Source organism: Apteryx mantelli, chromosome 13 (genome assembly GCF_036417845.1).
Source record: "Apteryx mantelli isolate bAptMan1 chromosome 13, bAptMan1.hap1, whole genome shotgun sequence".
Classification (NCBI taxonomy): domain Eukaryota; kingdom Metazoa; phylum Chordata; class Aves; order Apterygiformes; family Apterygidae; genus Apteryx; species Apteryx mantelli.
The window spans coordinates 888,049-903,489 of record NC_089990.1 but is presented as its reverse complement, the minus strand read 5'-3'; the positions used below and the strand labels follow the sequence as shown (position 1 = coordinate 903,489).

At 50.8% G+C, this 15,441-nt stretch overlaps 1 protein-coding gene across 1 annotated transcript in view; it reads right to left on the bottom strand.

Annotated features, from left to right (window-relative positions):
* The window catches only part of STARD8 (StAR related lipid transfer domain containing 8), a 108,464-nt gene extending 93,228 nt beyond the window's left edge, over positions 1-15,236 (bottom strand). Inside the window, exon 1 of the mRNA XM_067304520.1 lies at positions 15,165-15,236. The gene's annotated coding sequence lies outside the window, so the exon portion shown is untranslated. The remainder of the gene's footprint in view (positions 1-15,164) is intronic.
* Positions 15,237-15,441: the final 205 nt, after the last annotated feature.

Sequence of the window (15,441 nt, the reverse complement as noted above, 5' to 3'; positions counted from 1 at the left end):
TTGGTGTGTGCAAAATACGCTGACAAACCAGGAAATGGGCAAGCGGGATTTATGTGCATGCACGGTCAGGCGGGACCCAGACCTCCTGTCCTCCGGTATGGTCTCCGTACAGGAGGCACGTTCATTCACCATTTCCTTTTCAACCAATGCTAGGGGTTAAGCTAATTTTCTAAAGGAAGGATTCCTTGCAAAGAGCAGAGACAATTCTGGGCTGGCTTCCATTCTGGTTTCCTCTTGGTCTTGTCACTTTTTCCATTCGGGGCTATCTGGTTAGCAGCTGCGCTACGCTTCAGGAGGCAAAGTGCTAGCGAGGCAGGTAGTCACACTTCCCAGACAGCACATGCAACCCATCAGGTGGCGACAGGTATTCATAAATTAATTGTGATAGACTGATGGAGATATCTCTGTCCCAGCTAAAAACAAACAAACAAACAACAAAAAAAGACACACACAACCATAAAAATCCTTCCTGAAAGGGTGAGAGCCACAAAAAGTTTTAAGCACAACTATACTGGCCCACTAGAAATGCACCAACAGAGAAGTGACACAGCAAGCACCTAGTTTCACAGATTGCTCTGATGGTAATAAGTCCTATTCCCGCTTCCTAATAAATAAATAAATAAAAGTTATCAGTGCAAACAGAAGCAAGTTGTCTCCTTCGCAGGGCCTGGGAGACAAACCACAGACTTCTGCATATTTTTGTAGCTTCTTCCTATCTAGTCATACCAAAAGCATTCAAGTAGTTTTAAATCTAGGATCCTTCTTCTGCATACCAGGATATTATCCTCAGTAAGATTAGGTCTTGAGTACTGGATCCACTGCAGAGTGGCTGAAACATGTCCACACAGCTTTCCAAAGTTGATATTTCCCACAAAGTGATGCCAGGACACAGACTCCCTTGTTGCACGTGTCTCTTCACAACATTTCTAATGTACTTACTGAAAAGACAAAAGCAATTTCTGCTAATTCTATATATATACACACACCACTGTTACCTTCAGATTACACGAGTCCATTTTAAGTTAAGAGTCCATTTTAAATGGGAGGTTCTAAAGAAAGCGACATACTGTACAAACTTATTAAGAGGGTTCCACACAGCCAAATACCAGCTGTGCCCCATCTGTTGCCCACACTGTCCAAACTCAGTTTGGTCCACCAAGACGCTCACCAACCGAACCTAATGCTGCAAATTGACATCTTGCTTTCTCCTCTATCTGTAGGGCAGAGCTGGTATTCTGGAGGACAGGTACGGCATATTCTCACAACAGGTCATCATCCAGAGGATCCGAGGTCACCTTTGAAGGTGCCTGCAGCCAGTGAGTCATTCCTATCCCATTGATGAGCTATTATTATCATCGCTGCTGCTCAACAGCACTCAGGCGCCGTATTAATAACAACTAAAGGCTGGCAGCCTTCCAGATAATGTCCCTCTCCGGCAAGGCAAGCAGCTGTCACTGCTCCCGAGGGTCAGCCCCGCTTCTGCTGGTAAACATGGGGTGTCTGAAGAGGTGTGAGCATTAGGCACACTGTTCCTTAGAAGCAAACAGTTCCAGCAAGTCATTAACATGCAGTGATTTTCCACTTTCTGCTATGAACAGGCATTTCCCAGAGGTCAGGAAGAAAGCAGCTACTTGCAGAGCAAGCATTTGCCATATTAGCATAGCAGGAACAGTAACCCTTTTATTTTAATAATGCCGAATTGATAGGCGGGTGCTGAAAGACTCCAGCACTGGAAGCACAGAACATGAGGGTGTGACACGGGATGGCGAGAGAAAAAGGGGGCGGAGAAGTGCAAAGCCCTGCTGCCCACATGAAGCATCACCCCGTTGGAGCTGGTAGAGAACGTGCCCTTCCAACAACAGCGCTTAACTCTTCCTGTGCTGGATGACCAGCCCCTCTGCCACAGCAGATGAAGTAAGATGCTTTGCAGACCCTACTCTATTCAGCAGCGAGATCTGGTATGTGGTACGCCTCGCTCCTTGCTAGTCAGGTGGCGAAGCTGATTTGGGCTTGATTTTGGATTTGCAGTGCCATTCCCAGCACTGACATCAGCGCTGACCAGAAGATGCTGGGTTCCTGGCCAGAAAGGCCAAAGTTCTCCATTTAAACTCCACAGCAGCAGTGCTGGTTTTCACACAGATACTCTTACCCAAACGGAGATGTCTCTGGGGCCCACCAGCAGTTTAAACTGGTCTCTTAAGGCCTTGGCGTCTTCTCCGAGTCTGCAGACAAGGCAGTTCACAGCGGTTTCTGTGATGAAGGCACTGGGAACATGACCGAGCTGTTCTTACTTTAAGACAGCAAAGGGCTCCTCAGCGTTAAGAGGAGGGAGAGAGCCCATCACTTCACGCAACTCCCAGCTGGTCACCCAGCCCACGTGAGCTGTCCAAGGAAAGGACCTGGCAGAAGAGGGGACTGGCACACCTTCCAGTCAGCGTTTCCAGGAGGGATTTTGCTGTGCGTCCTCCGCACCCAGAAGCACTGCTGCAGGAGATGGTGAGGCGCAGGGCGGGAAGCAGGGCAGGAGAGGTGCAACACCGGCACTGTCTCACATGGGCAGAGGAGCTCCACGCCAGCCTGTAAAGGTGGGGAGAAGACAGAAAGAGGCAGCAGCGGTTGGCAGTGGCTGCTTGATGCCAGTGACAGGAAACTGTGGTTACAAGGGACTGACGAGCCATGCTGGCACCTGAATCTCCATAGACTCCTGTCTAATTCTGAGTCCAAGCAAAAAAAACCCTCCAAACACTAGGCTTTGCACCCTAGTTTTGAAGAAGCACAAGACACCACAAAAAGCCTACTAAGATATGAGAACTGGACAAAACCAAAAAACATTCTCTTGTTCCCTGCCATCTCACCACAACTCTGCACCACTGGTGACTCGGCGTGCTCCGTCTCTGCTTGTCTCCAGCGTCTCCGAGCTCAGCGTACCCTTCGCGGCCTGAGGAGCCAGCCGCCAGCCAACCTCCTCAGCAAAGCGGCTGCCCCCACGGAGGCAAGGCGGGAGCGAGCGCCGCGCTGCTCCACGAAATGCTGGGCGCTAACTCACAGCCACCTACTGCCGATTTGCTCACTGGCTTCTTGGAAACAAGCAGCCTCCCCAAGAGGCAGATCTTCTTGCCAAGTCCCGGAGCCCTGTCTGGAGAGCAGAACCCACTACTCTCCCCATTCCCATAGCCTTGGGCTATCCTGGGCTTTCTATGACAGGATAAAAGCGGCAGGGAGCTCTCCGACTTGTGAGTGTTTTTGCAGATGATTCTTGGTCAAGAAAAGTTAAGCACAGCATCAGGAAAACCTCAGCTCCTTTGAGACCCAGCGCCAGGGAGGAAGCGAACCACAGAACGTATGCTTAGCATCTTTAACATACATCTTAATTCCTCCCTCTCCTGCTGATCCACAGCAGGGACAAAGTCTCGTAACCACCCCCCACGAAGGGCTTGCTAGAAAGCCCGAACTGCTCTGGATGCTAGCTAGCCTCCTAGCAGGAATGGATCCGGGTGCAGGGCAACCACTCAAACAAGCGGCTCAAGTCTGCGCTTAACAGCCACCCTTATACGCAGCAAGAGGCCAAGCAAGATGTCAGAGGAAACAAATGAGAGGAAAACAGTGGCAGGAGACTAAGTGCGCAGTTCCACAAGGGTTTTTCCAACTCCACTATGTACCATAGTCTTTCTGGATATTATTTACGTTTGCACATACCATGAAACACACACCCAACTCTTCCTGGCAGAGATTTGCAAAGCTGCGGACAAGATACAGCCAAAATGCTCCAGTTTCCTCAAGCCCAGTTCTATCTGCTCAGGCATTTAAATAAGCTGCCTGGCCACAGTTCATCAGGACAGGCACGAGGAGCACGGCTGCCCGGTAAGGAGCACGGCTGCCTGGAACACAGCACTGCTTCCGCGGGCAACCTGCACTCGCTCGCTGAGGGGGTCTCACCCTTCCTCACGTTTTCTTTTTTGTTTTGAAATGAGCACAAACCTCTTTCTCCACAGAGGCCTCCTCCTCTTCATGGATATGCACAGACATTTATCATAGAATAACAGAAGTTTAAGATCATGAGTTTTAGACTCAGCCTTTACTAGGTTGCTTTACCAAAACCATGCCTAACAAGCAGTTTGCCCATTAGGTTTTTCACTTCGCTCTCTATTCCTTTTCTCTTAAATCTGCTCATTAAAAATAATCCCAACATGCATGCTTCAGTCTCCAACACTGCATTTCAGGAACACAAACCATTAATTTTTTTTTTTTTTTTAAATCAGATGACAGTCTACACTGTTTGGTTTTGATTATGAGAACAAACAATAAAAATGAAAGTGTTATTTCTTGGAACTGATACCGACCTAATCTTGTCAGTCATAATGGGGCTCTTGGCTTTTGTGGCTCAACCAGAAATGGTTTCTACCCCTGTCACTGGTTCCTTAACCTAAGCAAACAGCACCTCCCTAGCTTTCTTCTCCTAGGACAATCATTTTTCTTGAGGAGCGGTTACACCACTGGTCACCAGTAAGTACCTCCCTGAAAGAGAACGTGCAGCATCAAAAGAGAAACTATAAAACGCTGATAATAAAGGAACAGCTCTGGCAAATCCAGGTTCCATTATAAAAGATTATGTTCAACGTAATCAAGTTTGACATACATATGCGTACAAACAAAAAGGCCATTTATTGATAAATGAGTGTTATTTCCCGTGGGGCATTTACTGCTTCTACTTTGGAGAACGATGGGCAAGCTATTAATACACCAAATGGGCTTGTGCCGCGACCAAAACAAGGGAAAACATCCTGGCCTTTGTCAATAGGGCACATTGAATCCATCCAGCGAGTGACCCAGGCCTTTATTCCGCAACCGCTGCACAAAACAGTCTTTTGTGCTAGACGACTGCAAGTGGAAACAGGGAAAGAGCCTGGGAGTCCCAGGGGGCTGCTCAGACTCGCCGTCCCGCGAGCCGGAGGAGCGGAGGGCAGCGATGTTTGGGAGGAGAGGCCCTGCCGGGAACGAAACCACGGGGCTGAGCTTCCCGGGCACCTTTGCGCCCTTCCCCAAGGGCTGCCACCCCCGCGGCTTTTTGGATGCTTCTCCTCCGAGGAAGGAGACCGGCATCAGGCCGCCCCGTGGCCTGCGCGAGCCCGCTGCGTTACACAAGGCCTGGCGGGGTCCGGCTCCTCGTGGGGTCCGGCTCCTCGTGGGGTCCGGCTCCTCGTGGGGTCCGCGGGCGGCCCGGGACCGCCGGGCAGCGGAGGTGGCTGGCGCAGCCGGAGCTCCCGCGGCGGCACGTGCTCTCGCAGGGCGCGCGCTCGCCGGGCACGAGGCCACAGGCCGCCCCAGCAAGCGGAAGCCGACTGCCCCAGAGGCAAAGCATCCCTTGCCGACACGGATTTAGGCAATTACTTAATCCCCCCACGTGCCTGCTCCCCTGGCAAAAAGCAACACCCCTTTGGCTAGGGCAGGCTCACTGCGGATTAACCCTTTTGAGGCAGAAGATGTAAAATCCCAATCCCAAGGCAAGAGAGAAAACAACAAGTCCCGATGGATTGTCCTCACGGAAATAGGCCTATTTTTAAAGGCTGAGGGGGATGAGCAAAAAGCAGGACATTATACTCTCACAATATTTATCCATAGCATTAGCATTCCTCTGATATCTTCAGTTTAAAATGCTGACAACATTTTTTTTCTTAACTCTAAAATGCTGAATGGCAGATTAATGCTGAACTTGTTTGGAAAAATCTATGCAAAGTCTGTGGCCTCTTTTTGAATCCTTCAAGACTGCAAAAACACATCCCACGCTGGACAGTCCCCACAAAGGTCCTGGTAAAGGCTAAATCTGTATTTTTCTCCTCAAAAGATTTGTAAATACCAATGTATTTATTTATAAATAAAACACTGCTTTATTTAGTATATGTGCAAAAGCCAAATAAACTTTGCAGAAGCCCAGCCCTCACTGAGACTCTCAAAATTCCCCAATTTTTTCAAGACTTGGGACGACATCACTGAAAGTTTTAGTCAGTGATATTTCCGCGGAATTCAGGACATACAGGTTGGGCTGTGCTCTCGCTCCAGTGCCCTGAGACTTCCAGGCAAACGGAAGCCTGCAGGTAACACTCAGACACTTGGACTCCTATAGCTCGAGTTTTGCATCAGCAAGTTCTATTAAAGCAAAAGCATTCGCCTTGTTACCGAGCCGCTCCGGGCTTCCCAAGGAGGACCGGCCCTGCAGGCACCCGTCTGCCGCAGGCCTTCTGCCCTGCCTTGGCTCCCCCGCTTTGCTTTCACCGTACAGCGCGGAAGGAGAGCGACACCGGGGGCAAAAATAACATCCCTGAGCCACTGGGTGAAGCAAAAAACAGACCGAATACAGTACGTGCCGCTGGCCCCGCTTTGGCCCCGTGCCGCAGAACGCCGACGAGAGCAGCAGCAATAGCTGCCTTTCCGCAAGGTTTTGTCCTTGCCGTCTCCAGAGCCTCACGGAAACGCTCCTCCTCCCTCCTCCGCAGCACCCTCTTTAGGGAAAGGAAGCAAGCATTTTATTCGGATTACTGATTTGGTCGAGTTTATGCTGCAGAAACACTGGCAGAGCATGATTTAAAGATGACAGTTTCTAAAAGCCATAGGTAACACCTCTCTTTTCCAAACTATACTCTGACAGTTTTATATGGGATAATTTCCAGAATGGTACAATATCAGAAGCTTAAGATTTAGCACTATCCTAGATAGATAACACCATAGTGACCACATGTTCAATTTTTAAAGAGGAGAAGCCGAGTTCTCCCTCTTCCTTCCCACCACGATGTTCTCAAACATCTTTAGGAAAGTTAAAAGTCCCAGGCTTTCAGGGTTTTTTTTCTTTTTAAAGTAATTAGAGTGCATTTGTTCCAAAACGATTACTCTACTGAGCAGAATTAGATTTGTTTGGGAACCAGAAGTTCAGTGAAACAAGTATTTGAGGTGAAAAACTGTATTTGCAGGTTCAGAGCAAAGCCAGACAAATAAAGTCACCATCAAAACTGTTCCTTTGCTCTGAGTGAAGACGAGCAGCGCTTATTCTGCATTCTGCCATAAACTTATTAAAAGCATCGAGTTACCAGGAGAAACGCTTCCTTCGAGAAGCGCGCGCGGTGCTGCCGAGGCGGACGCTGGCGGCCGCGACGCCAGCACACGCCATAGGAAGGGCACATGGTCTCTGGGGCCCTGACGAGCATCACCACGAAGAAGCCCTTCTCCAGCTTGGCACGTCAGAAACACGGAGATCTTGCACACTGTTTAGTGGCAAAAGCTTTGCAAGTGTGATGTGCAGGTACCGTTCCCTTTAGAGGGACCGTATTAAGCAACCTGTTTTCATCATCTCATTTCTCACCGAGACGATGCACGCTTGACAACTGTGGTAGCCGATACTCACAGAAGGACATTTGGACTCAGCCTTTAAATTATTATTTCCGAACCAACTGGCTCAGCACGTGACCTCAGGCAAATCACTCATCTTTCCACATGCCTCGGTTTGTCTAAATTTGAAGTTGACCAGTTTAAGTTTGCGATCTTGCTGTAACTCGAGGCTTTTGATCAGGGGGTGTGAGGGCATCATTATTTAAATATATTTAAAAACATAACTGGTGTGGCAACTTTTTCAAGAAATTTCAGACAAGTTAGAGAAATTACAAAGAGAGCCAAGTGATACAGAAGGAAAAGTGAAATAGCTTTTAAGATTACTTAACATGTATAGCCATAAATGATTTTAAGTCTATTTAAATTCAAGCACTTAAGACTATGTATCTGAGAAGAGTCTACAAAGATTTGCACATCAAAAAGACCTCCAGCAAAAACCTGCTGTTGTTATAATTAGCTTATAGGCATCTTTAACATAAAAGAAATGCAAAGTAGACGGGCTGCCTTTTTATATATAAAAAAGTGCCATCAGAGAACGCTTACAAGTGAGTTTTCTCTTTGCCATAGCAATATTACTAAACTGCTAGACCTCGGCTGGGAGATTTCGTCAGTCGTCTTCCTCGGAAGACAGGCGCCAGACTAAGGCGAAGAATTATTAGCATCTCTTATTATTAGCAAGAGCAGGAGGGCTCGCATGGCAAGCGTACAGCAAAACCAAGGCCGGTGCTATTAACAGTCAGATGACGAGCGAGTCCCAGGGCACAGCTTAACTCGATCCTGTGATCCGAGCTGCGGAGTGACAGTCCCAAACGCCCACGCTCTAAATAAGAGCTCAGGCCCAGAAGCGCGGTTAATTTAGCCAGAGGCCCCCGTGGAGCCCCCCGAGCTCGCAGCCGGACGGCTGCAGCAAGGGAAGCGGCAACAGGGCGGAAAGAGCAGGGAAACCTTCATACCGCAGAAACAGAACAGTGCCATGGGGCAGGGCTGTTTGAAGGGACGCGAGGGCACCTGAACGCGCACACACGGCCTCCGCTCGGCTGGCGTCAAGGGGGACTTGCTCCTGCCGGTGCCTGGCTACGTGCCTCCAATAGCCAAAACAGTCATCAGGAAAAAAAAAAAAGAGCCCACAAAACAACAAAAAACCTCACAGGGAGCAGAGACACATTTGTCTTTCAGGTTTTCATGACTAAATGCCATTTAATAAGCTAAATTTGACCTACCCATATATTTTAGCACACAGTTCTAGTGACAGCTGTCCTGTCTCGGGAAGATCCCGGCCACATTTCTGGCCGAGGTTTTGGCTTAATGAAGACAACAGAGGAATCTGTCAGGTGCAGCGCTCCGCTCCCTGCAAATGAGGGCAGGTCCCTGCAAGCTCGGCCCCCGCGTGCTGCCTCCTCTCGCTTATTCCGAGCTGGACTGCCTGCGCAGAAAGCCTTCCACAGCCCGCGCTGGGACACGCCGTGGGTGCGAGACATGGGCGCGTGGCTTGCAGGGGCTGCTCCCGGGGAACAGCACCGCTGCTCTCACGTGGGCAGAGCCAGAGGGAAACACCCTGGCAGCCCCAAGCCTTTGCGTGCGCATCCCCGGAGTCCGGAGCACAAGGAGGCGCCGGGGGGACGGAGCCCAGAGGCTTCCCCAAGCCAGCCTGCGGTCAGCCCGGCTCGCCAGCCTCTGCCTTCGCACTCCAGCGCTCCACGGGCTCTGGAGGACCGTCACCACGAGCTGAGTGCCGTGCCCAGCGCGCTGTCTGACCAAACGAGCCTCCTCGCCGCAGTGCCAAGGAACACAGCTCGGAGGCCGGCACTCCGGGGAACGTCTCCAGGTTGTCCCCACGCCAGCTTTACCGGGCCGGAGCGGGGCTGACCTTGCAGGCACCGTGGCAGATGGCAGCAGCTCCGTGCTTTCGTGCAGCTTGAGGGAACAGCTAGGAAGCCACGCTGGGGCTTGGAGGCGAGGAGGAGGGAGAGCCGACCTCCGCGGCTCAGCAGGCGCCAGCTCAGGCGCGGCTGGCCGGACCCTGCGCCGCCTTGCGCTGTGCCCTGGCTAGCGAGGACGCTGCGGGAAGGCGAGCGGCCGCACATCCAGGGCGAGATTCACGGGTGCCGAGAGAGGCCCAGGACAGAGGCAGCCAAGGCCTGCAAGGGCAGAGCAGGCGGTAAAGGCAGGGGGCAGGAACAGGAGGCTCCCGGGGCCTCTGCTCTTTGCTCCTCCCGTTCAGAGGCATCACGGAAGACATTTAAAACAAACCAACATCTGGCAGAGTTTCTCCTGGCACCGTTTCAGTCAGAATCGCTGCCACAAAGATGCCCCTTCTTAGGGCCGTCAGCGGCACTGGTGAGGACAGACACTTCCCAGCGAGGGGAAAGAGCAGGGCAGCAAGCGACGGGCCCGTGTCCACCGGCACAACGGCACAGGCCACAGGAGGTACTTCCAGGGCTGGATGGGAGCCACTTGCGCTGCTGCTAACCCCTTTGGAAGTGCCAGAAAAACTCAAAGGAAACTTCAGAAAACACTTTATGCAAACACTCTCTCGCACACACACAAAAGCATTATTATTGAAGAGCAAATTCTTTTCTTCCCCCGGCCCCCCTGCCGCCCCGGCTGCCAGGCTCGCCCCGATGAGAACGGGCTGCCCTTGGACCCGCGCTGCTAGCGGAGCGGCAACTCCCCAACGCCGCGTGCAAGCGCCGAGCTGGATCTGTGTGCCCTGGCTCCCCAGTCAAAAATAAATCAAGAACCAGAAGAGGGAAAGCAAAAGAATCACGGATTTAAAGAGCAGAATTTCTATTCTGACTATTTAAAGACTCAAACAGCGACACAGCTTCAAACAGGGAGAAGTGCTGAGCTGTGCAGTTCTGCATTTGTTATTTGCCCTTCTGCTCAGCCAGGGAAAGGATTCCAATGACATTTACACGAAGAGGAACAGCAACATGAGCTTGTTTCCCAGATTCAGACCCACCGGCTTGGAAACAGCCGAACCTGACTGTGAAGGTCTGGGTTACAAGTCTCTTAGAACACAACATCAGAACAAAAGCACCTTTCCTTTTCTAATTATAAAGATGCCTCGAGGCAGTTAAGTGTGAACCATCTGCTAGGACTGAGCGAACTTCTGCTCCATCTTAGCGCTCCCGTCTGGTTCCTGTTCCTGTCACAGTGCCTTTTTTCCCCAGGAATCTTCCGCGCTGAGGGCAGGGTGCCAGACCACACTGGTTACAGTGCCGATTGCAAGTCTGCATTGTTTCGGGCTTCTGTCGCTGCTGCTGTAAAGAATTCAGAAGCCCTGCGAAAGAAAGAGGCAGCAACCACAGCCCAGCTCGCAGATGCATTTGTTTGTTTCTTTAAAGAAAGACTGAATTACGGGGAAAGGGAGGTTTTAAATAAGTGCATGGTATAAATAATTGCAACATCTGTTTATGATCCTGAGACAGCAATGCAACATGCCAGAGTAAGACTTGAAAAGAACCAGAAAACACAAATCAAGTGAAATCCAGCAGTTCTTGCTGAGCTCTGAAATTTAGTTTCTGCCTTTTTCTTATAGAAACTGATGAGATTACAGATTTTTGCCTTGCACTGGGTGACATCAGTTATTGCGAGAGAAACAGAGATTAGTAACATCCTCCTCTTTCCTTTAGACAGACACCTTCAGGCAGGAGTGGCATCTGGGAGGAAGTCAAATATAGAGCATAATACCAAGAAAAGGATTCTTCATCTCTTGGGTTGCACGGAAGAAGTAAGCACCCCGCCACATGACAGAGGAGAGCGCCTGGCACCACTGCCGGGAGGCTGTCCCGAAAGGACAGCACCCACAGGTGACAGCCGCCTTTCCGCAAGGCCGCGCCGAGCACCGCGTGGCGGCAGCACGCCAGCACGGAGCCGTTTCTGCCCGGAGAGCCGTAAGGGAAGCCTCCGGCCTCCCGCCGCCCTCTCACCCCATCTAGTCCCAACCCCACCGCCGTCCTCTCCGGTGGCAGCAGCACCGAGGAACCACCACGGTGCTTGCCAGAGTGGCCCAGCCTTCACATCACATTTTCACCAGCAGTAACACAAAGGCTCAGAAGTCCATAAAGAAGCTGAGGAGACGAGCCGGGGCCAAGCGAGAGAAGCACTAAACAGGAAGCGACGACGCCAGCAGCGGCTGAAGCGTCTTACCAAAGCAATAGCACCTTCCTGGGTGCGCTCTGCGGTGGGCCCGCGTAGCCGCTTTCCTCCCACTCTGCCCGCATGCACCTCCTGCGGAGGTGCACCTCCTGCATACCTCCGCTCTCTCAGCTCCTTCCCCCTCCCGATTCACCTAACCAAGCACCTGGCACAGTCTCCTCATCACCATTCTCGTCCCGACGCAAGTCGGTCTGCACTGCCCGTGCCTGTTCTTGGCTGGTAACGGCTTTGCTCCGCAACAGCTCCATCAGCACCAGCCTCCCCAGAGCCAAACCCTTTCAAAAGCTCTCCTTTGGACCAGGCCCCTCGCCACAGCGGAAGTTCTGGGATCCTCAAAGCAGGCATTTCACAGCCAGCTTGCCCGTGGCAAAAGGGCACCACCCTGAGGTCTTTCCCTTGCAACAGGTCAGATCAACAAATACAGGGAAAAGGCATCGGATCCAAGTGCCTGCAGGCAAAGCTTTTAAGATGCTGCTGCAGCCTTTGAGGCAAAGAGCACAGCCAAGCAAGAGGTCAGGGAAAAAAAAAAAAAAAAAAAAGCAAACCCGGGGAAAACAACCACCCTGCAGTCCTCCAAAATTCAGCTTGAAACATACCTGTTCCCCACCGCTCAGTCCGGACTCGCGTGAGTGAAACAAGCATTATGAAAGCACTCACCTGCACCACACTGAGGAAACACTCACCGATAAAACGGAAGCCTAGTAAGATCTCCCTGCAAAGAGTCTTCTACAGCACTAGTACCAAAAGCATGGTCACCTAGCGAGTGTGAAAATCGAGTATCCGAGAACTACAGGTTCGAAGCTCAGAGTTCCCCACAGACTGTGTGTATTCCCTACCAGAGATATTTCTTCAGCCTAGAGATATGTTGATTCATGCACTGACAGCAATGCTCTGCAGCCCGAGATGAAAGCCCAGTGCCTTGGTGGAACAGAGAAAATAAAATATTCAGCGAGCTGAGAAATTTCCACACGGGAAGGGGGGGCGGGGAGAGAAGTTGGCTTCTGTAAGCAAGGCAGTTAAATATGTACCTTAGGATAACAAGAAAATGCTTGTTTAGGGAGACCCAGCCTCCTCATTCCACACTCCCTCCTCAAAGGTGCAACAGAGCTTCAAAGAGCCGCCCGCCATGGGAGAGGCTGCGGGAGGAGAGGCTGATGCACTGCAGGTGAATCGGATCAAGGAGATCCTGGATTCTTATCAGCCTTTTGCAGCCACTTCAGTCACGGTAAGCTGCCCGTACTGGATCTCTCAACTGAACCGGCTGCCATAGCAATGAGCAGCAGGAACGGGAACGCTCTGCATGCTTTTCTAGCCTGGAGTCTGGAAAGTCAGTTATTGTATTACATTGCCAATCACACACGGGCCTGAGCCCATGTTCACCCCCAAGTTCAGCTATCATCCATCATGAAGACGCAAACATACACACAGGCATGGACAAGCTCTAGAATACTCTTGGGGGAGAAGAGGACACATGTTCCTGGCTTCTTAGCCAAGCTTCTCACGGGACAGGAAAGGACACATGCTTCTTAGCTTGGTCCGCGCATTTGGGGCTTCGTGGGGAGAACGCAGATGGGTTTCTACGCAATCTGGATACATCAGAGCCTGCTGGGACTAAGCATGATACAGCCAGAGCACTAGGTGACAATTTAAGCACAATCCGTATGCTCTGAGCACAGCCTACAAGCTTTGAGCCAGCAAATGCAACCAGAAAGGTTACAGCAATCTGTATATTTAAAGCTTAAGCGGCTTGCAGGGACTGCAGGAACCATGCAAGGCACCAGTCTGACTCCCGCTAGCAGGTGGAGGAGGAGGAATTGCTAGATACATTACTAGTAAGAATCCATGGCAAGCAACCTCTCAACAGCTAAATGCCTCTGGTTTCTCCTGGCTCTGTCAGAAAGCTGCTCTGAGGCTGAATGCAGCGCGGTTCTAACACGAAGACTGACGGCATGCAGTGCTAGCGCCAGGGCCCGCGCTGCTACCCCCCACCAGCATCGCTCCCTTAACAGTACGGTGTTCTTTGACAGGGGCTCTCAGGTCACTTCTGAAGTCTCATTAAATCCTCTGACAGATAGCTATTACTATTAATTTTCTCCTCTGTGAAATGAGAAGGTGTGAACACTGATAAGCAATTTGTTCTGGGCAAGAAAAAGAAGCAGCAGCTCTAAAGATCTATTAGTTTAAACCCTCTTTATCCCTGTAAGTTTTCCCTGGCAGCACCCGACTTGCTTGAGCAAAGAATGGAGCAGAGCATATACACATACTTATTTTAATGGCAGGAAAAAGTGCCAGGTGCTAGAGAGCTCAACTTGGTTTCAGAAATTACTTTTCCACAAGTTGTTTAGCCCATCTAAGGCTGGTTCATCTGAAGTCCACCATATCTGCACAGACAGAAAGATCAAGTGCCATGCTGGTTCCCGGATGCCCACTGCAGTGGACCTAAACACAGGGAAGAGAAAGACACAGTCTCTGTCGGAAAACCAGTGAAAACTAACTCCTGGCCATACACAAGGGGGGGGTGAAGCAATAACCAATTCCCTGACCACTGCTATAACCAACTGACTCGGCTCACGAGCAGACACCTCTTAACACAACCACATCAGAGGAAGACACGCTGCTGCCTGACAGCAAAGCTACGAAGGAGCAAGGGTGAAACAAGGGCCAGGCTGAGAAGAAAAGCTGCGCAGCCCTCAAGCAGAGCGGCCGGCTCAGCAGTGAGAGAACAGTCCTAAAAAATCGGCAGAGTCCAACAACTTCATCGTAGTTTCCGTTACAAGAGAAACAAAAAAGTGGTTTTTTCATACCCAGAAAGCAAACCAAAACACCCAGTCTGGAATACAACCGAACCCAGTAATGGCTGGGTTGCGAGCTCCCTTCCCAGAGGCCTTGACCCTTTCTATGCAGCATCCTCACAGCAGCTGTTTTTAGCTTGGAAAACAGCTACGGAAACAAAGCGCACACGCACGTGTGTGTGGCTTTAAGAGCTTTGGGGCCCATCAACCACTTTCAAGCAAACAACAGTTACGCTTATGAGAGTTTATTGTGAACAGGGATTTGAAGGGGGACAGAGACCTCATCAGGACCCCAACAGACAGAAATGCTGCAGCACGAGCACAAATGTTACAAGCCACAGAGTCCGCCCCAGGGTTTGCTGGTCCTACAGCCACAGGAAAAGCTTTAGGCAAAGCCAGGCACACGGATGTGTAGGAAGCCGGCCTTTCTTAAATCCATAGTTCACAGAGCTACTTGAGGGGCACATTTTGCCCGCAGTCCCTTGATACACCTCTGCTCCCCTCTCACCACCTCCACACGGTGAGCAGGAAGCTAATTCCTGTTTTGGTAGAAATCCTGCAGGGCTTAAGACAGACTATTAAAGGATGGAGCAACTCCATATACTGGATTTGAACTGCACACCTTCACCGGCCTGAAACAGGCGTTAAGGATATGGAGAAGACAAAGACGCTCAAAAGTCTGCCAGGAGTGCCCAAGTTTCAGGAGCAACCGAACATCTCAGGTGAGCCTTTCAAACTTTTGGAGGGCACAGATAAGAGGCACCCACACTCACCAGCCCCTCTGGAACGCCTTGGTTCTAGCTGCAAACATGCCATAAAGATAGATGAACTTACCAGGCAGCCAGGCTGTAGCTCTGTTCCTCCAGGAGACGGATAACTTAACTTCTGCTTCCTCCCTGCCCAGGCTATAGCAGTCTCTCCTCAGGTCTGCCTTGTGCGACTCAAGCTGCCACCTTGGATCTTTTTCACCCGGCTCAAGCAGATGCCTATGTTTTGGCTGCAAAAGTTCATTAAAGACCAACACTTCATTACTGACAAAAAGTTTGTTCTCGTTCATGACATCGCCGCTGTGCCACACATAATCCTCTGTGAGGCTGATAACACTGGGGTG